This window comes from Amblyraja radiata, chromosome 12 (assembly GCF_010909765.2).
Source record: "Amblyraja radiata isolate CabotCenter1 chromosome 12, sAmbRad1.1.pri, whole genome shotgun sequence".
NCBI lineage: Eukaryota > Metazoa > Chordata > Chondrichthyes > Rajiformes > Rajidae > Amblyraja > Amblyraja radiata.
Genome location: NC_045967.1, coordinates 14641248 through 14661933, shown reverse-complemented (window position 1 = coordinate 14661933; position 20686 = coordinate 14641248). Strand labels below are relative to the sequence as shown.

At 43.0% G+C, this 20686-nt stretch overlaps 1 protein-coding gene and 1 long non-coding RNA gene across 2 annotated transcripts in view; both read left to right on the top strand.

Moving 5' to 3' along the window:
* The window catches only part of il1rapl2 (interleukin 1 receptor accessory protein like 2), an 859242-nt gene that overhangs the window by 50151 nt on the left and 788405 nt on the right, over positions 1-20686 (top strand). The window lies entirely within an intron of this gene.
* Positions 17911-20686, top strand: part of LOC116978958 — a 13562-nt gene continuing 10786 nt past the window's right edge. The window contains exon 1 of the long non-coding RNA XR_004413604.1: positions 17911-17932. This is a non-coding gene — a long non-coding RNA (uncharacterized LOC116978958). The remainder of the gene's footprint in view (positions 17933-20686) is intronic.

Sequence of the window (20686 nt, the reverse complement as noted above, 5' to 3'; positions counted from 1 at the left end):
AAGGAGGATGACTGTTCAGTGGCAGCATGAATATCAAATTTTTTTTTTTGGATGGTCTTGGTAAAATATGAGGTTGTTTGTTTGTTATGCAAGAGCCCAATGTTTAAATGAAGGTGATGCTGGATGCCCCAAATAATCTTTGTCTGAAAGAATTGAGCGCAAAAACCATTGAATATTGTAACATTTATTTTTTATTGCATGGAAATCTTTTGCTTTGGAGTTTTGTAATTCTAAATAAAATCACCAGTAGTGTTTTGTATTTGGAATGTATTGTTGAGACAGTGAGAACTACAGCGGAAAGCAGATGCATCTAAATAGCCTAGAGCTATTAATACTTGGAACTGCGGATGCTGGTTTATAAATCAAGGCACAAAGTGCTGGAGTAACTCAGCTGGTCAGGTAGCGTCTCTGATAAATCATGGATGGGTGACGATTTGTGTCAGGAGCCTTTGCTTGCAACTCAATGGTATGAACATTTGATTCTCCAATCTTATATCACTACTTCCCCCTCTCCTTTCTTCCTCCTAGACCCCCTCCCCTCCCCTGTGTCCCACCTGGACTCGCACCTGTTTCTCCCCTCCACCTATATTCCTTCCTCTAGCTTCACAATTCTTCAATCCTTTTGTCTCACACCTTCTGTCTTTTTAACTCGAGTCTTTGTCCACCATCTGCCTATCAAACCCCTGCTCCCCTCACCTGCCAGGTTTGTCCAGCTCCTCCTCTCTTCCAGTTTTCTTTCCCCCCCCCCCCTTCCCTCCAACCCCCCCCCCCCCCCACACACACTCACACAATCAGTCTGAAGAAGGGTGCCGACCTGAAATGTCACCTATCCATGTTCTCCAGAGATGCTGGCTGACCAGTTGGGTTACTCCAGCACTTTGTATCTAGCTTAGAGCTGTTGGTAACTTAATGAAATGTGGAAAATGGTGACAATCGCTACATTTTCATCTATTGCTGCCTGACATTTCTGATGAAATAATCTCCTTTGGGATCAATTGGGTCTTTCCTGTAAGCATCAACTGTGAACTACTTGCTAATCTTTACAGTGGAAGTGCTCTGGTTTGAACTTTGGATTTAAGTGACTGCGGCTGTCAAATCCTCTGGGTTGTGTCTTGAAAGGTCTATTGGTCTCGATAGTTTTTTAAGTCCTTGGGTATCCATGGATCATTCAATTATCTCTGACTGTCAAGCACTATAGATCATTTGCTGTAAACAGTGAGAGAAATGTTTCCATATCAATCCAGAGAAAGGGACAATGTCAGGTTGAAAAGCAGAAAGGGCAATTCTTCACCAGCATTCAACTGCCCTTCTATTTTTATTTATTTATTTATTTTCATTTAAAATAAATCAACACAAAAAAGAAAAGGGACATGTTAATAAGAAACACTCAAATAATACACAAAATAAAAATATACAGAAACATAAACGAAATATTAATAAAAAATGTATTAAAAATATATACTTAATGCAACCATCACATCAGTCACACAGGGTGAGTTAGGAGATGTCCACTGTAGGAGTAGGCGACGTCTGGCTATTAAAGATGTAAAATTAATAATTTATTTTTGCACAGAGTTTAATCGACCTGACTTATCCGGGGCCCCAAAGATGGCAATCAATGGACAGGGCTGTAGATGCATTCCCATTACGGTAGACAATATATTAAAGTAGCCAGACCAACAATTATGTAATCGTGGACAAAGAAAAAACATATAGCTCAGATGACAGTGTGGGCCCCGAACATCTATCACATTTATCCTCCACCTTTCCATAACAATCCAGAGAAAGGGACAATGTCAGGTTGAAAAGCAGAAAGGACTATTCTTCACCAGCATTCACCTGTCCTTGTACTTGCCCTACTAGCCTTAAGCAGGTTGTCAACCAAAATATGAAGGCTCGGACCATTGTTTAACTGGATTAACTGGTGGCAGAACAGTTAAGAACAAATCTTTAACGTTAACTGAAGTACAGGTCCATCGGCATTTTTTTTTGGCACCCTTGGTTCTAGAGTCCTGCTGGATATTCTGTTTTGCTGGACCAACAGAGGTCACGGCCTTGGAGAGGAGTCTAATGGCAAGGGGAAGGTCAGCCTAGGTCGCCGGGGAGTCGGCATAGTCGGCCCCTGAATCGACAATGGGAACGGATCTGCCAGCTCCGGCCGGGCTGGAGTTCCAGAGCCCCGGCTGCAGGGGACAAATTCGACCTGCCAATCAGCGTGGAAGTCCCGATGAGGTTGAGAATGGCCGCCTCACCCAGCATAGGTGCCACATTTTCGGGGGGAATTTCAAGTGCGCTCTCGTAATTTTGTCCGGTCCACCAGTGGCAGAGGTGCCAGACCACCAGTTTCCAGTAAATCAGTGGTGGACCTGTATCCATTCAAATTATTTAATTGCCGAATAAGTAAATCAAAGTTCCTTGGTCTGTATAAACAATGAGTTTATTGTTTCAGTTACTTCTTTCTTTTCATTGACTGAAATCTTACATAGATATGTTAAGATGAAGAAATGTTTGTTCCCCACTTGCAATGGTGCTAATCTTTACTTGAATAAAAAGTCTATCTAGAACAGTAGAGTGCAGGAACAAGCCCTTCAGCCCACAATGTCCATGCCAGCCATGATACCAGCCTAAATAATCCCTTCTGGTTTAAATAATACCTGCACATGGTTTGCATACTTCTATTACCTGCTTGGTCATGTTTTGTTCAGAGCAGCATAGAAATAGGCCCATTGGCCCACCGACCAGCGATCACCCATTCACATTAGTTCTATGTTATCCCACTTTCTCACTCACTACACACTAGGTGCAATTTACAGAGGGCAGTTAACCTACAAACCCGCACATCCTTGGGATGTGAGGGGAAACCGGAGCATCCAGAAGAAACCCGCAAGGTTTCGGCCGCAGGGAGAACTTGCAAACTCCACACAGACAGCACCCGAGGTCGGGATATAACCCGGGTATCTGGCAGCAACTCTACCAGCTGTGCCGCTGTGCTGCCCAAAAAGAACTATCACATAATAAAATCATATGTCTGCCTAAAAGCCTCTCAAACACTGTTATCATCTGTCCTGGTAGCGCATGTCATGCACCCACGACTATCCATGTATAAAAAAACTGCTGTACAAATCACCTTTAATCTTTCCTCACCTGAAACCTACCAGTGCTTGACATTTCCACCTGGGAAATACACTCTGACCGTTTACCCAAATAATGCTTCACAATATTACATCTGTTGGCTCACCTCTCAGCCTCTGACACTCCACATAATGCAATCCAAGTTGGTCCAACTGCTCTTCTTGGGTGGCACAGTGGTGCAGGGGTAGAGTTCGTGCCACACAGCGCCAGAGACCAGGGTTCCATCCTGACTAAGGGTGCTGTCCGCACAGAGTTTGTACGTTCTCCCTGTGACTGCGTGGGCTTTCTACAGGTGCTCCGGTTTCCCCTCACACTTCAAAGATGTGCAGGTTTGTAGGTTAATTTGCTGCTGTAAATTGTAAATTGTCCTTGGTGTGTGGGATTGTGCTGGTGTATGGGATGATAACTGGTCTTTGGAGTCTTGGTTGGGCCAATGGGCCTGTGCTGGAGCTCTATGACTATGACTGACTTTATGACTCTATGACTAAAGTAAAAGCCAATACTTTGCAATCCAAGCACCATCCTGGTGAATCTCTTCAGCACCCTCTCCAAAGCCTCCACATCCATCTTATACGGAAGCTGCATACAATACTCCAGTATGCTTTACTAAAGTCTATGCAGACAACATCTTTTGCCTGACCCTGATCAATCACCTTGCCCACTTCCTCAAAAAGCCTAATCTAATTGATGAGATAGTTCTCCCATTCAAAACCATGCTGAATATCTCTAATACATCCACAATTTACTGAATGAAACATATTGATTTGCATTATAAAGGATAGTAGAAACAAGGAACAGCAGATGCTGGAATTCAATAAATGAAATAAAGTGCTGAATTAACTCAGCAGGTCAGGCAGTATCTCTGGAGAACATGGATAAGTGTTGTTTGGGTTGGGACCCTCCAGACTGATTCACCTATCCATGTTTTCCAAAGATGCAGCCTGATTTGCTCCAGCACTCCAGTTACTCCAGTCTTGCATTATAATTTTAATTAACTGTTAAATCTTGCAATTTTTCAAAGATTGGTGGTAAAACGTGTTATCCAGCATCTGTTTTGAAATATTTCTGGGTATTTTTAAGTGATAACATTGCAATTTGATTAATATACCCGTGAATGAGTTTATTACAAAATGATAAATATTTAAAATCGCAGTATAATCCATCAGCCATGAGCAGACAGATCTTAATCAATGAAAAAATGCAGAGCTATTTTTCTAGTATGTTGAACAGTTGTCAGTCCTTGCTATTTTTTCATATTCCACTCACATTGTAAATATGCAGGTACTTCCACTCAACAAAACATTTTATTTTCAGAGCTTCCACAAGGTCTTGCAGGATCCACTGTTAGTGGAAAGTGTGTCAGTGTGGATTTATTTATCGAGGTGATATGGGCAATGAGTTGGTGAGGAATGTTTCTCAGGGGATACTTCTTGAAGCTAGACCAATATTTTACAGAAAGCCCATCTCCGAAGGATGTAAGCACTTTAGACTTTGTATTGTGGACAGAAGGAATTGCAGATGTTGGTTTACAAAAAATAAAACATTAAATGCTGGAGTAACTCAGCGGGCCAGGCAGCATCTCTGCAGAACATGGATAGGTGACATTTTGGGTTTTCACCTCTGGCCTTTGTCCAACTATTTATTAATCAAACCCCCTTCACTTGTATCCATCTATTATTTGCCAGCCTTCGTCCCACCCCAACCTCTCTTATAGCTTTATCCCCCCCCCCCCCCCCCAGTACAACCAGTGTGAAGAAGGGTCCCAGCAAAAATCATCGCCTATTTTGAGTCATCCAGGCCCCTGGACCTGAACTGGGCCCCTTGCCCCAACTTGCCCCCACTGACCAACATGTCCCATCTACACTAATCACACCTGCCTGTGTTTTGCCCACACCCCTTCAAACCTATCCTATCCATGTACTTGTCTAAAGGTCTCTTGAAATGAACAGGAAGAATGTTCCAATGCTTCCGATCTGCATGGAAATACACAGGCAGCACGGTGGCGCAGCGGTAGAGTTGCTGCCTCACAGCGCCAGAGACCCAGGTTCGATCCTGACTACAGGTGCAGTCCGTACGTGGTTTATAGTCTCCCTGTGACCACGTGGGTTCTTTCCGAGTGGTCCGGTTTACTTCCATATCCTTGTGTAAAATGAAGGCAAAATCGGTTTACCGGCAAGAATACTGCAACAGCTAATGGATACACACAATCCTCAGAAACAGAATCTCCATCAATGCTAATTATAATCCCCAGAATGAATAATTCATGCAATAGATCAACTTGGTCGAGATCTCATCTCGAACAGTCTGAAGAAGGGTCCCGGCCAGAAACGTCACCCATCCTTTTTCTCCAGAGATGCTGCCTGACCCTTTGAGTTACTCCAGCACTTTGTATCTACCTTTGGTCAAATCCTGGCTTGGTTTCTTGCTACACACCTTGTAAGAATGATATTTAATGCTGCATAGCAATGCCTTAATCAGCGAGGTAATTGATTTTATTCACACTGAAATACATTTCTCGACTATGATAATTAATGTTCAAAGCTCTTCTCTGTGGATGCTGCTTAAAAAGTACTCTGGGGATATAAGATGATAGATTGAATTAAGTAAATAAATCCCCCAAGTCTGCACCTGAATAATCTGTGGTTTAAGATTTAACACAAGCATGATCATACCTAATTACTGACATACTTGAGTTAACAAGAGCAAGATTTGCAATAACAAGAGAAAGATTTAAGATAATGAAATAAATGGCCTGGTTCTCAGTCTAGTCCGTTACAAATTCTTTGAGCACCTAATCAATCTGCACTAAATGCCTGTTTTAGATACAGGAGGAGTGCACATAAGTAGAGTGGTATATAGTTTGGGATATTACTCCATCAAAATATTTAGAAATTAAATGAAAGATTAATAAAGTTTGTAAAATGGCTTTTCAAATCACATCAAACAGTGACAGGACAAGTGAGCCATAAATTCATTGCCAAAGTGGGCATAAAGTTTAATCAGTGGACGAGACTACTGCAGAACAGCGTGGGAGCAGGCCCTTTGGCCCATAATGTCTATGCTGAACATGATGCCACGTTAAACTAATCTCTGCCTGCAGGTGACCCACATCCTTCCAATCCCTGCCTCTCAAGCCTCTTAAAATCCACACTCGTATCTGAAGAAAGTGTTTAAAAAAAAAAAAACAGAGGACTAGGATGCATTTCTGTATTGATTGTTAATACACAAAGATCTTTGGCTGTTATAAAGTACTCTGAAGATAAAAGATGATGGAGTTAAATTTCCCCAGTCTGGAGCTGAGTGTTCTGCAAGGTTTCTTTTGAACCGTGATCATACCTGTTTATTGACAAACAAAACAGAAAAGATTAAACAGGCTTCAGAAATGTAGGAACAAGGAACTGCAGATGCTGGTTTACAAAAAGACACAAAGTGCTGGAATAACTCAGTAGTACAGGCAGTATCTCTGGAGGCCATGAATATTTGGATCGTTTAGGTAACTAACTCCTCTGGCAGTTCATTCCATAGAGCCATCACCCTACACAGCATGGAAACAGGCCTTTAGGTCCAACTTGCTGACACCGACCAACATGCCCCACCTACACTAGTCCCACCTGCCTGATTTTGGCCCATATCCCTCTAAACCCATCCTATCCATGTATCTGCCTAAATGTTTCTTAAACATTGTGAAAGTTACCCCTCAGGATTTTATTAAACCTTGCTCCTCTCACCTTAAACATATGTCCATTGGTTCCTGATTCCTCTATCCTAGGTAAAAGACTCTGTGCATTCCTTAGCTTATTGTGACTGTTAAATTAGCTCTTGGTTCTTCCAGCAAAGCTGTTGCTGGGGAAACCACACAATCCAATTAAATTGCAGCAGTTTAGAATTGCTCTGGAATCTCGAGAGAGAAAAGTGACAACAGAGAGAACCTACTCTTGCTTGTAACCTTCCCTCGCTTGTTTCTGGTTTGTCGGGCCAACTGGGTTTTGTGGCTTAAGCTATTCAGGAGCTCCTGAGCAAAATGGAGGCTTTGGTGGCATCATCTCTTGATCCTACTTTGTACGGTTTTGTTTGTTCATCGAAGGATTCTCATGATATGGAAGGATATGGATCATGTGCAGGCAGAGATTAGTTTAACTTGTCATCATGTTTGGTCTGGCCATTGTGTGCTGAAAGGCTTGCTCATGAATTCATAACTCATCAGAGTAGTAGACCTTTAAAAATACTCAATGACTTGGCCTCCATTGCCGTCTGTGGCAATTTGTTCACCACCCGCTGGTTAAAGAAATTCCCCCTACTCCTTTTTAAAAGAACTTATATTCAGCCTCCTTCTGAGGCTGTGCCCTCTTGTCCTAGACTCTCCCACTAGTGGAAACCTCCCCTGCACATCCACTCTATCCAGTCCTATCCTTACACGGTAACTTTCTATGAGATCCCACTTCATCCTTCTAAACTCTAGTTCTTGTACTGTACTGTTTTATGTTCTATGTATGTAATCTTAGGTAAGCACTGTGTGACCTCTGAGTACATGGGGACATATTGTATGTTCTTACTTAAAAAGAAAGCTCAAAATTCAAAAGGACAGATCTGAAGCTGAGTAACCTTCATTCCTGGTTACATCTACTGGCTTAGATGTCTTCAATTTGGTTTGCAATATCATGAGCAGTGCAATGAGAGCTGCATCTTACATGCCATCATTTAACAGCAGAGATATGTCCCCAAAGTCGAACAGGCACAAAGTACTGGAGTAACTCAGTGGGTCAGGCAGCATCTCTGGAAAAAAATGATGGATGACGTTTTAGTTTGGGACTTTTCTTCAGAGTTGGAGTCTGAAGAAGGGTGGCGACACAGAATGTCACCCATCCTTTTTCTCCAGAGATGCTGCCTGCCCGCTGAGTTATTCCAGTAGTTTGTGTCTATCTTTGGTGTAAATCAGCAACTGCAGTTCTTTGTTTCTATATTATGTCCCAGAAGTGACTGTCTATCGTCTCTTGACTGTCTCCTGCCATTCCTATTGTCCTGGTGTGCCAACTTAGGTTAGCTTGGCTGGGCTGGTGAAATCGGGGACTATCGGGCAGCAGGGGGCAGTATTCTGGGCTCCGAACACTCATGCCTGAAGACATCATGCAACAGGATGGACATACAGTGGTCTTGCAGGTTCAAAATGCCTTGGGTGGAATTATATTGACCTAAGAAGAGGCAAAGTGTAAATATTCTGATGTTTGCAGTAGTACAAATGATTTAATAAATGATAGAATAAATTAAAGGGATGGTCCACTGCAGACAAATAGCTGATGCAATGGAAGTGGGATGAGTGAGATAGGATTAGCAGGTTGTAGAGCTGAACTGAGAAAAAGATGGATGAAGGAAGATAGCTTGGGTGCCTAACAACCCAGCGGTATATATGTTGAATTCTCTCATTTAAGATAACTCATACAAACACTCCCCTCTCCACTTCCTCCATTAAAATTTGGTTAACTAGTTCCACAGTTCATAATAATAATAATAATAATAACATGCTTTATTGTCATTGTAAATACATACAACAAAATTTCAGGCGTACTGCCCGAGCAGAGCTCCAACATATCAGATAAATAATAACGAATAACGAATAACAAAAACGGCAAGAAAACATTGTCAAGTCAAACATCAAGCAATATTTCAGTGTAGTGTTGTGGCAGTGCAAAATATTGGCTATGGGGGTTGTCTGTTCAGTGCAGAGTTCAGAGTGGTGATGACCTTGGGGTAGAAACTGTTTGTTAATCTTATGGTGTGTGATTTGATGGACCTGTAACACTTTCCTGAGGGCAGAAGGGCAAACAAGTGATGTGCGGCATGAGATGAGTCCTTTCGTATGCGCGATGCCTTTCGCAGGCAATGAGAGCTCTAGATCTCTTCCAGGGCAGGCAGGTGTGTGTTGGTGATCTTCTGGGCTGTGTTGATGACTCTCTGCAGAGCCTTCTTGTCAGCCGCAGAACTGTTGCCATACCACTCCAGGATGCCATGTGTCAGGACACTCTCTTTGGAGCAACGGTAGAATGACACTAGCAGCTGTTGCGGCAAGTTAAGTGATCCTGAGTGATCTTAGGAAGTAAAGCCGTTGTTGTGCCTTCTTTACCAGGGAGTTCGTGTTAGTTGACTACCTGAGATCTGCTGAGATATGGGTGCCCAGGGAAACTGAAACTGCAGACTCTGTCCACTCTTTCTCCATTGATGTGCATTTGGGGATGGTCACCCTGCTTCTTGCTGGTCAATGATGAGCTTTTTTGTTTTCTTTGTATTGAGTGCTAAGTTGTTTTCTGAGCACCAGCCTATTAACCTCTGCACCTCCTCCCTGTAAGCTGACTCATCGCCCTCAGTGATCAGTCCCGCCACTGTTGTGTCGTCTGTAAATTTTATGATGGTGTTTGTGCTGTGGGCCGGTATGCAGTCATAGGTATAGAAGGAGTAGAGGAGGGGGCTCAGCACACAGCCTTGTGGAGCTCCTGTGCTGAGTGTCAGAGTGGGGTAGTGGTGGGGTTCCATCCTGACTGACCGGCCGGTCCGTTAGGAAGTCCTTAATCCATAGCAGATGTTGTGTTCGAAGCCTAGGTTGGACAGTTTGGAGGCCAGTCTACTGGGTACGATTGTGTTGAATGCAAAGCTGTAATCCACAAATAGCAGTCGTGCGTATGTTCCCCGTTGTTCTATGTGGAGCAGTACAGTACGGAGGCAATGGCGTCGTCTGTTGATCTGTTTACTTTGTACACATGTTGGTGTGGATCCAGGGTTGATGGGAGAGCGGCCTTGTTGTGCTTAAGGGCCAATCTCTCCAGGCACTTCATAATTATTGGTGTTAGTGCAACCGGCCTGTAGTCGTTGAGGCAGGTTATGGCTGTCTGCTTCGGAACGGGCATTATTTCGATGTTTTAGGCATGTGTGGACCACGCATTGTGCCAGGGATTGATTGAAAATATTTGTAAATACGTGAGTTAACTCAACAGCACAGTGTCTGAGAACCCGTCCTGGGACCGGCTGCCTTCCGTATGTTAACATTCCCTTCACAACGACGTATCCCTATTGGGATCAACGCGTCCCTAGCCAACAATTGGCCTACCAGAAAACCACCTTGCCTGGTCATCTGGTGCCGGCCCTGATTTGTCCAGGTCTTTTGCTTCCAGTCCCTGTCTCCTACCCTTCACAGCTCTCCCTCAGCCCTCGGGCTCCTCCTCTTCCTTTCTCCTTTGTTCTCCCCCCCCCCCCACATCAGTCTGAAGAAGGGTTTCAGCCCGAAACGTTACCTATTTCCTTCGCTCCAGAGATGCTGCCTCACCCGCTGAGTTTCTCCAGCACTTTTGACTACCTCCTCTATAATTAGTCTGAAGAAGGGTCCTAATCCGAAACGTCACCTATCCATTTTCTCCAGAGATGCTGCTGAGTTGCTCCAACATTTTGTGCCTAACTTCCTAAATGAAATTATTCTCCACGGGCATCCTGGAAATGCTCCATTTCAGATGTAATGTGTTGTTTGGCTTGGTGCCAAACTTTCAGTTTTTATTTTGCAAAATCAGAAGTGTTCTGTGACTCCGAAACACTGCAAAATATCACCCCCGATGAGAACCATTGTAGTACTTTTCACAACTTCAGTTGGATGTGCTAATTAACAAATACCTTCACATTTTTCATCAAGCTGAATATTTCTGGCAACTTATCACAGACATTCTCCTTTTATTACTGAAGTAAAATAATGTTTCTTTGTTTTGACAGTGTTTTAACATGGCCCAGATAGTAGGCACAGCAGTCTTCTGTCAATGAGAGGTAACTACTCTATAAGTCATTCATTCAAATTGAACAAGTTGAACAATCATCAAAAAAGCACATCAGCGCCTCTACTTCCTGAGAAGATTACGGAGAGTCGGATTGTCAAGGAAGACTCTCTCTAACTTCTACAGGTGCACAGTCGAGAGCATGCTGACCGGTTGCATCGTGGCTTGGTTCGGCAATTTGAGCGCCCTGGAAAGGAAAAGACTACAAAAAGTAGTAAACACTGCCCAGTCCATCATCGGCTCTGACCTTCCTTCCATCGAGGGGATCTATCGCAGTCGCTGCCTCAAAAAGGCTGGCAGTATCATGAAAGACCCACACCATCCTGGCCACACACTCATCTCCCTGCTACCTTCAGGTAGAAGGTACAGGAGCCTGAAGACTGCAACAACCAGGTTCAGGAATAGTTACTTCCCCTCAGCCATCAGGCTATTAAACCTGGCTCGGACAAAACTCTGATTATTACCAACCACTTTCTGTTATTTGCACTATCAGTTTATTTATTCATGTGTGTATATATTTATATCATGGTATATGGACACATTTATCTGTTTTGTAGTAAATGCCTACTATTTTCTGTGTGCTTAAGCAAAGCAAGAATTTCATTGTCCTATACAGGGACACATGACAATAAACTAACTTGAACTTGAACTTGAAAAGAAAAACTCTCAGAAAAATGCAAATTTATCAACCACCCGACTTCATGCTCAACTACATTGTTGAAAACTTGTTGGGCCGGCACAGTGGCACAGAGGTAAAGTTGCTCCCTCACAGAGCCAGTGATCCGGATTCAATCCTGACCATGGGTGCTGTCGGTGTGGGGTTTGTACGTTCTCCCTGTGTCTACGGGGTTTTCTCTGGATGCTCCGGTTTCCTCCCACGTTCCAAAGACATGCAGGATCGTAGGTTAAAATGGCTTGTGCTAATTGTCTCTAGTGTGTAGGATCATGCTCGTGTATGGGGATCGCTGGTCGGCGCAGACTCGGTGGGCCGAAGGGCTTATCTCAACCTCATGGGTTTTGAATCCTATACTCAATCAATAAGGGCAATATGTTCTTTACCTTCTTACATACCTTACCTGTATGTCCACCCTGCTAATTTCTGGGATCTTTAGATGCCTATTTCAAGTTCCTCTGTTCTCTTACACTGCATACTCTACTCATTCATAGTTATACAGTTATATGGCTCAACTCATAGATGCGGACCATGATGGCCCATCAAAGACTAAGAAAATCTTGTTTGGCCCATATCCCTCTGAATATTTTCTATCCATGTACCTGTCCAAGTGTCTTTTAAATGCTGTTATACATCTCTGTGGGATGGATGTTCCACCATTGCAGAGATGGTGTCAAATTGGGCAAAGCAGAGAGAATGGGGAGGTGGGTGGGTGAGGAGATGTGGGATAAAAGGTTAATGATTTGAAAGTGTGTGGGGCGGGGGGGGGGGGGGGGGGGGGGGGGGTAGCTGAACACTGGGGGAAGGTTGACTGAGCAAGAACTGCCTAGACTTTCCATATGCCTAATAGATATATGTAAAATCATTTTCACAGTGGAAATGTCAAAGATTAGAGGGTATAGACTTAAGGTGAGAAGGGCAAAGTTTAAAGGAGATGAGCGTGTGAATGCTGGAACACACTACTAGGGTGGTGGTGGAGGCAGATACAATATTGGTGTTTACACATGGATATGCAGGGAATGCAGATATGGATCATGTGCAGGCAGATGAGATTAGTTTATCTTGGCATCATATTCAACATAGACACTGTGGGCCAAATAGCCTGTTCCTGTGCTGTGTTGGTCTATATTCTATGTTTAATTCCTAAACTGCAGCACCTCACACTTATCTGAATTAAACACCATTTGCCATTCCTCAGCCCACTTGGCCAGCAGGTCAAAATCTCCCTGTAATCTTATGATAACTATCCTCACTGTCCATGACACCAGCTATTTTAGTGTCATCTGCAAACTTGCAAATCTTGCCACACATTTTCATCCAAATTGTTTATATAGTTGACAGATAGCAGATACAGTGCAGTTGACAAATAGCACTGGGGCTAGCACCAATCTCCGAGATACATCACCAGCCACAGGCCTCCAGTCTGATACACAGCCTTCCACCACCACCCTCCGCTTCCTGCAATGAAGCCTATTCTGTATCCATTTTGTTAGTTCTCCCTGGATCCCATGCGATCTAATCTTTCAGCGCAACCTCCTAGATGGAACTTTATCCAAGGCCTTGATGAAGTCCATACAGACTACTTCTATGTCCATGCCTTTTGGTTACATCTACATAAAGCATAATCAAATTCACAAAACACACACTCCCATGCACAGTCATTGTGTATTCTCTTCACAAATGCATTACTTCACACTTCTCAAGGTTGAATTCCATTTGCTAGTATTGATCCTAACTAACCAATCCCTTTGATATCCTTTCTCAGCCTAGTCATCTTCACAAACATCCACTCAGCCGATTAATGTAGCATCAGCAAACTTCTTAATAGTGTTCAACTTCATCAAAGGCTAAATCTTTGGCAGACAGCATGGAGATAAAGGGCTGTGTGGAACCTCATGGCTAAGAGTCCACCTGTCACTAAAATTGACCTTTGACCATTGACCTTTGCTTTCTGTTAATTTGTCAAGTTTTAATCCAACCTCTCTTTCCCTTTCGTGATCATTGTGGGACCTTGTCAAATGTTTTTTTCTGAAAACCATGTATACAATATCAAGTGGTGTTAGGTAAATTGAATGGATTAAAGGCCGATAAATCCCCAGGGCCGTATAGGCTGCACCCCAAAGTACTTAAGGAAGTAGCCCCAGAAATAGTGCATGCATTAGTGATAATTTTTCAAAACTCTTTAGATTCTGGAGCAGTTCCTGAGGATTGGAGGGTAGCTAATGTAACCCCACTTTTTAAAAAGGGAGGGAGAGAGAAATCAGGGAATTACAGACCAGTTAGTCTAACATCGGTAGTGGGGAAATTGCTAGAGTCAGTTATTAAAGATGGGATAGCAGCACATTTGGAAAGTGGTGAAATCATTGGACAAAGTCAGCATGGATTTACAAAAGGTAAATCATGTCTGACGAATCTTATAGAATTTTTCAAGGATGTAACTAGTAGAGTGGATAAGGGAGAACCAGTGGATGTGTTATATCTGGACTTTCAGAAGGCTTTCGACAAGGTCCCACTTAAGAGATTAGTATACAAAATTAAAGCACACAGTATTTGGGGTTCAGTATTGATGTGGATAGAGAACTGGCTGGCAAACAGGAAGGAAAGAGTAGGAGTAAACGGGTCCTTTTCAGAATGGCAGGCAGTGACTAGTGGGGTACCGCAAGGCTCAGTGCTGGGACCCCAGCTATTTACAATATATATTAATGATTTGGACGAGGGAATTGAATGCAACATCTCCAAATTTGCGGATGACACAAAGCTGGGGGGCAGTGTTAGCTGTGAGGAGGATGCTAGGAGGCTGCAAGGTGACTTGGATAGGCTGGGTGAGTGGGCAAATGCATGGCAGATGTAGTATAATGTGGATAAATGTGAGGTTATCCACTTTGGTGGCAAAAACAGGAAAGTAAACTATTATCTAAATGGTGGCCGATTAGGAAAAAGGGAGATGCAATGAGACCTGGGTGTCATGGAACACCAGTCATTGAAAGTAGGCATGCAGGTGCAGCAGGCAGTGAAAAAAGCGAATGGTATGTTAGCATTCATCTGAGGAAATCTGAGGAAAGACATTCTTGCCATAGAGGGAGTACAGAGAAGGTTCACCAGACTGGTTCCTGGGATGTCAGGACTTTCATATGAAGAAAGACTGGATAGACTCGGCTTGTACTCGCTAGAATTTAGAAGACTGAGGGGGATCTTATAGAAACTTACAAAATTCTTAAGGGGTTGGACAGGCTAGATGCAGGAAGATTGTTCCCGATGTTAGGGAAGTCCAGATCAAGGGGTCACAGTTTAAGGATAAAGGGGAAATCCTTAAGGACCGAGATGAGAAAAACATTTTTCACGCAGAGAGTGGTAAATCTCTGGAACTCTCTGCCACAGAAGGTAGTTGAGGCCAGTTTGTTGGCTATATTTAAGAGGGAGTTAGATGTGGCCCTTGTGGCTAAAGGGATCAGGGGGTATGGAGAGAAGGCAGGTACAGGATACTGAGTTGGATGATCAGCCATGATCATGTTGAATGGCGGTGCAGGTTCGAAGGGCCGAATGGCCTACTCCTGCACCTATTTTCTATGTTTCTATGTTTCTAAGTGCTCTAACCTCATAGACATTCCTTGTTACCATGACAATAAAAATCAATTAAATCAGTCGTACATGACCTTCCCTTGATAAATGTGTGTAGTGTATTGTTGATTCCCGCTTACTGCTGGTTTTGGTCTACTGTTCAAAATTTCTCTTCCAACAATGAGTCGATTACAGTGTCCACCTGAATGAACTGTGGCTATAGAAGAGTATACTACAGGAACAGGCCCTTCAGCTCACAATATCCATGCTGAACATCACTAGACTTTAGACTTTAGAAATACAGCATGGAAATAGTCTCTTTGGCCCACCGAATCCACGCCGACCAATGATCACCACGCACCCTAGCACCACCCTACATGCTAAGGACAATTTATAATTTACAGAAGCCAATCAACCTACAAACTTGTACATCCTTGGAGTGTGGGAGGAACGCGGAGCACCCGGAGAAAACTCATGCAGACAGCACCCATAGTCAGGATCAAACCCGGGTCTCTGGTGCTGTAAGGCAGCAACTCTACTGCTGTGCAACTATGCCACCCTGTTGGCCATGCTAACACCAAGTTAAATGATCTCTCCTGCCTGCACATTATCATATCGCTCCATTCCCTGCATATCCATGTGCCTATCCAAAACCCTGATAAATACTACTATTGTATCTGCGTCCACCATCACCCCTGGCAGTACATTCCAGGCACCCACCACTCTCTCTCTCAAAATAAATTGCACCGCAAATCTCCTTTAAACTTTCCCCCCTCTGATCTGAGTTCTCAGTCTATCTTTCTCAGAGTCATAAAGTCATACAACGTGGAACCAGGCCCATCGACCAAACTTGCCCACACCGACCAACATGTCCCACCTGCCAGCATTTGGCCCATATCCCTCTAAATATATCCTATCAATGTACCTGTCTAAATATTTCTTAAACACTGCAATAGTACCTCTGCCACTTAAACCGCAGACTCGCGAGCATCTTTGCAGTCTCCAGCCATTTGCAGACAAACGTTGATAGAGCTGATGCTATTTTTCTCTTGCTTATTGAACCCATGAGCAATGATTATGAAGATTGACAGTCTGATGAGGAAACTTTGTTATGGTGATAACAAGCCATTTCCCAGCTGGCAAAAGAAAATTAATGCAGCACAAAATAATAAGCAGCAGTACGGGAACCACTAAAGGACACCTACCAATGTTTGTTAGTGAGCGTCAAACTGAGGCCGGAATGGCGTCTGGGACTGAAATTCATTTAAAAACTATTCCGCTTCATTTTATTCAGTAGCAATCATGGAGTTATGTAGCCATTATAACAAAGAAATATTCACACCACCCATTTACAGCTTGCAATCAAATCTGGAACAAAAATAGAACAAAATCACAATTTTCTAGTTTAATGTATATCATTTTCTGTGCAGTCCATGCGCATTGTTCAAAAGACATAGAAGATAGAAGTAGTACAGCACAGGGACAGGCCCTTCAGCCAACACTATCCTGAATATGCCCACCTCTGCTTGCATGTGATCCATTCCATGCATATCCTACTGCCTATTAAATGCCACTGACATCTTTGCATCTACCACCAACCCTGGCAACATAATCCAGGCACCCACCACTCTCTGTGTAAAAAGAAACATGCCCCTCATATTTACTTTAAAGTTTGCCCCTCACCTTAAAACTCTGTCTTCCAGTCTTTGACATTTTCTCTGTGGGAATAGGTTCTGACTGTCCACTCCAAGAATGTCTCTCATAATTTTACATACTTCTATCAGATCTCCTCTCAACCTCTGACATTCCAGAGAAAACAATCCACGTCTGTCCAACATCTCCATGTAGCGACCACCAACTAATCCAGATGGCTTTGGTAAACCTCTTCTGCACCTGCCCTAAAGCCTCCCACATACTGTACATCCTTCCTGTAATGGGGCGATCAGAACTGGATGCAATACTCCAAAGGCATTCCGTGAGTTCCTTAAAATACATTTAAATTTTCAGGTTCACTATAAAGTACAAGGAACTTGCAAAGATAACAATGCGAAGCAAACTCAATTATGTTGCACATTAGAGGGAAATAACAGTGGAAACTACTTTGGGAGAACTTATTTGTTGAGAGCCATTACGAAGGATATTTTTATTAAAAATCTTCAGAATATTTGTTGTATGTCTACAAACCAGGATTGCAAGTTTTAGTATCAATCTAATATCAAAACGTGTTTATTTTTCCTATCCTGCTTCAAGCCCAATCTCTTCCATGTACATTTTACCAATCTGACATTAGTTATCTCTTTTTCAATGTGATTATTCTTCCTGTGGCATCTGTCATCTCGGGAGTTAAGCGAATGGTAAGGTTTCGCAGACAGAAAAAAATCATTTGTCAACTCCTGAAAGTTTCTTGCACAGTTGTCAAACTGGAAAGGATGCGGAGAAGATTTACGAAGATGTTGACAGGACCCGAGGACCTGAACTATAGGCAGAGGTTGAGCAGGCTAGGATTCTACTCCTTGGGGCATAGGAGGATGAGGGGTGATCTTATAGAGGTGCACAAAATCATGAGAGGAACAGGTCGGGTAAACGCACAGACTGTCTTGTCCAGTGAAGGGAAATCAAGAACCAGAGGAGATTGGTTTAAGGTGAGGGGAGAAAGTTTTAATAGGAGCCTGAGGGGCAACTTTTTTACACAAAGGGTGTTTGTATGGAACGACCTGCCAGAGGAGGTAGTTGAGGCAGGTGCTATTGCAACGTTTAAGCAACAGTTAGACAGGGACATGGATAGGATAGGTTTAGAGAGATATGGGCCAAATACAGGCAGATGGGACTTGTAATAATATAATAATAATAATATATCTTTTATTGTCATTGCACGTCAGTGCAACGAGATTTAGTGTGCAGCTCCACTGGTGTCCAAGAAAGGTAAATAAATACAATACATAAATAAACAAGCTGAATTGATTGACGTGACCATCTGAGGGAGACTGTCCAAAGGAGGTGGGTGGGGGGGCACTCATTAGGGCCGGTTCAGAGCCGCTATAGCTCTTGGGATGAAACTGTTCCTGAGTCTGGAGGTTCGGGCGTAGAAGGCCTTGTAACGTCTGCCGGAGGGAAGTAGTTGAAACAGACCGTGGCAGGGGTGTGATGAGTCCTTATGGATGCTGATGGCCTTCCTGAGGCACCGCGTGTAGTAGATGCCCTCCAAGGCTGGTAGCTCTGTCCCGATGATCCTCTGCGCTCTGTTGACGATGTAGATGAGACTTACTGTATTGCTCAGCATTGGCAAGTTGGGCCAAAGGGCCTTTTTCCACGCTGTATAAATCTATGACTCTAAACCCTCGCTGTAAGCTAAAACGCCAGACCTGCTCATAAGGGAACTCCAGTCTTCCATAAAGTCTTCCAGTCTGAAGAAGGGTCTCGACCCAAAACGTCACCCATTCCTTCTCTCCAGAGATGCTGCCTGTCCTACTGAGTTACTCCAGCTTTTTATGTCTATCTTCTGCTCCTAAGGCAATCTGGTTTCTCCCACTGACACCAAAAGATTGCCTTGATTAATTTTGGGTCCAAACTCTGTTGCTTTGTTTCATTCCCCTGATGTTTTCTAATTCCCAGATTCTTGGATCTGCAGATATTCCAATTTGTATACATCTACTGATATCTAGCCCATCCTCACCTTCAATCTTAAACAGGTTTCCTGGTCTCCAGGCTTAATCCTAGTGTGCCTATGTTACTTTCTGGCGGTCAGAACTTCTAACTTCAAGGTTGCATTTACAGGGGATGCTGCCATGTCATGTGGAAACTTGGCCAAAATCATCATATTGTTATTGTGTTGGAGTGCCATTAATCTTCATCTTGCTCGATCAATTCATGCCTTGTTAAGCATTCATGTTAATAAGTCTCGGGAGCACAATTTGGCCACTCAGCCCATCGAGTCTACTCCGCCATTCAATCATGGTTGATCTATTTTTCTCCTTTCAACCCCACATTCCTGCCTTCTCTCCTTAGCCTTTGACACCCTTACTAATCAAGTACCTGTCAATCTCTGTGTTAAAAAATCCCCAATGATTTGGCCTCCACAGCCACTTGTGGCAATGTATTCCACAGATTCACTACCTCCTCATCTCCTTTCTATAAAGGTATGTCCTATTATTCAGAGGTTGTGCCCTCTGGTCTGAGTGTCTCAGTAGTGGAAACATCCTCGCTTCTTGTTTTATTCTTGTTTCAGGTGCTGTTTATCTCTGATTGACCATCTTATTGGTCATAATTTCTCCAAAGACCTCAGAGCCACATGCCTATCTCTGGGCTATTTCAGGTTTCCATCTTTGGCCCCCTACTCAACTACTCAATAAATTCCTAAGCAACAATTCATCCATTGTCAACAATTTTGCAATTAATTAGCAGCAATGTACAATCGTGAAGGGAAAGAAGGAAGTGCTTCTTTGTTCCATTGAAAATAGTCAGTGGGAAAGAGTAAATTGCAATGGTGATAATGTTAGTTTTGTTGGTATCGCACAGATAATACATTTAGGTTAAACATGACATGGCATCTACTTTGAAGATAGACACGAAATGCTGGAGTAACTCAGCGGGTCAGGCAGCATCTGTGGTGAAAAGGAATAGGTGATGTTTCGTGTCGAAACCCTTCTTCAGCCTGAAGAAAGGGTCTCGACCCAAAACACCACCTATTCCTTTTCTCTGGGGATGCTGCCTGACCCGCTGAGTTACTCCAGCATTTTGTGTCTATCCTCGGTGTAAACCAGCATCTGCATGCAGTTGCTTCCTATACACTGCATCTACTTTATTGCTGCTAAATTTCATTCTAACGCTTTTAAAGTTATGTTAATGGTACCAAGAGGAAATAAGATGACCCTGGAATTTAAAATCCTCAGCAGTACTTTGGCAACAAAACGTTGAAGGAAGGATCTGATTACTTGGGACACTTATACATTCAGATAGAGCTGGTGTTCTAATTGCATGCTAATCTATGTCACTGATCACAGCTGTAGGAACTGCAAAATATGCAAAGTAAGCCAATATTAGCATATCAAAGAAGTCATCAAAGTTTCTGATCTAATTTATATTTTAATGTTTAGATTTTACTCCGACACAGATCGGACCAAAATTACATCTTGTTCGGTTTGATCATTCAAAGAGTGCACAATGTGCACTTTTCTGTGTTCACATGGATCATTGATGTTCAAAGAATCTAGTGTACACACATTCTGTTGCATGTGCCTGGGTGAGGAAGATCAACAGACCTGCACATGAATGGTGTTATTTCCATCGGAGCTGGCTATGTTAATGCAGTCATGTCACTGGCAACCTAGTTAATTGCCTTGAATTCGGTTACTCTCTACGGGATTAAAATGTAATCAATGCCAATGCTGGGGCACGGATTAGAACAGGATTAAAACCTGAATACCATTATTACAGTCTCATTGCCTTTTTCCATAACAAGGCAAAATAGGAATCCCTTATTAGCAGAGGCATATCTTGTTGAATGAAGCTTTGTGTATAG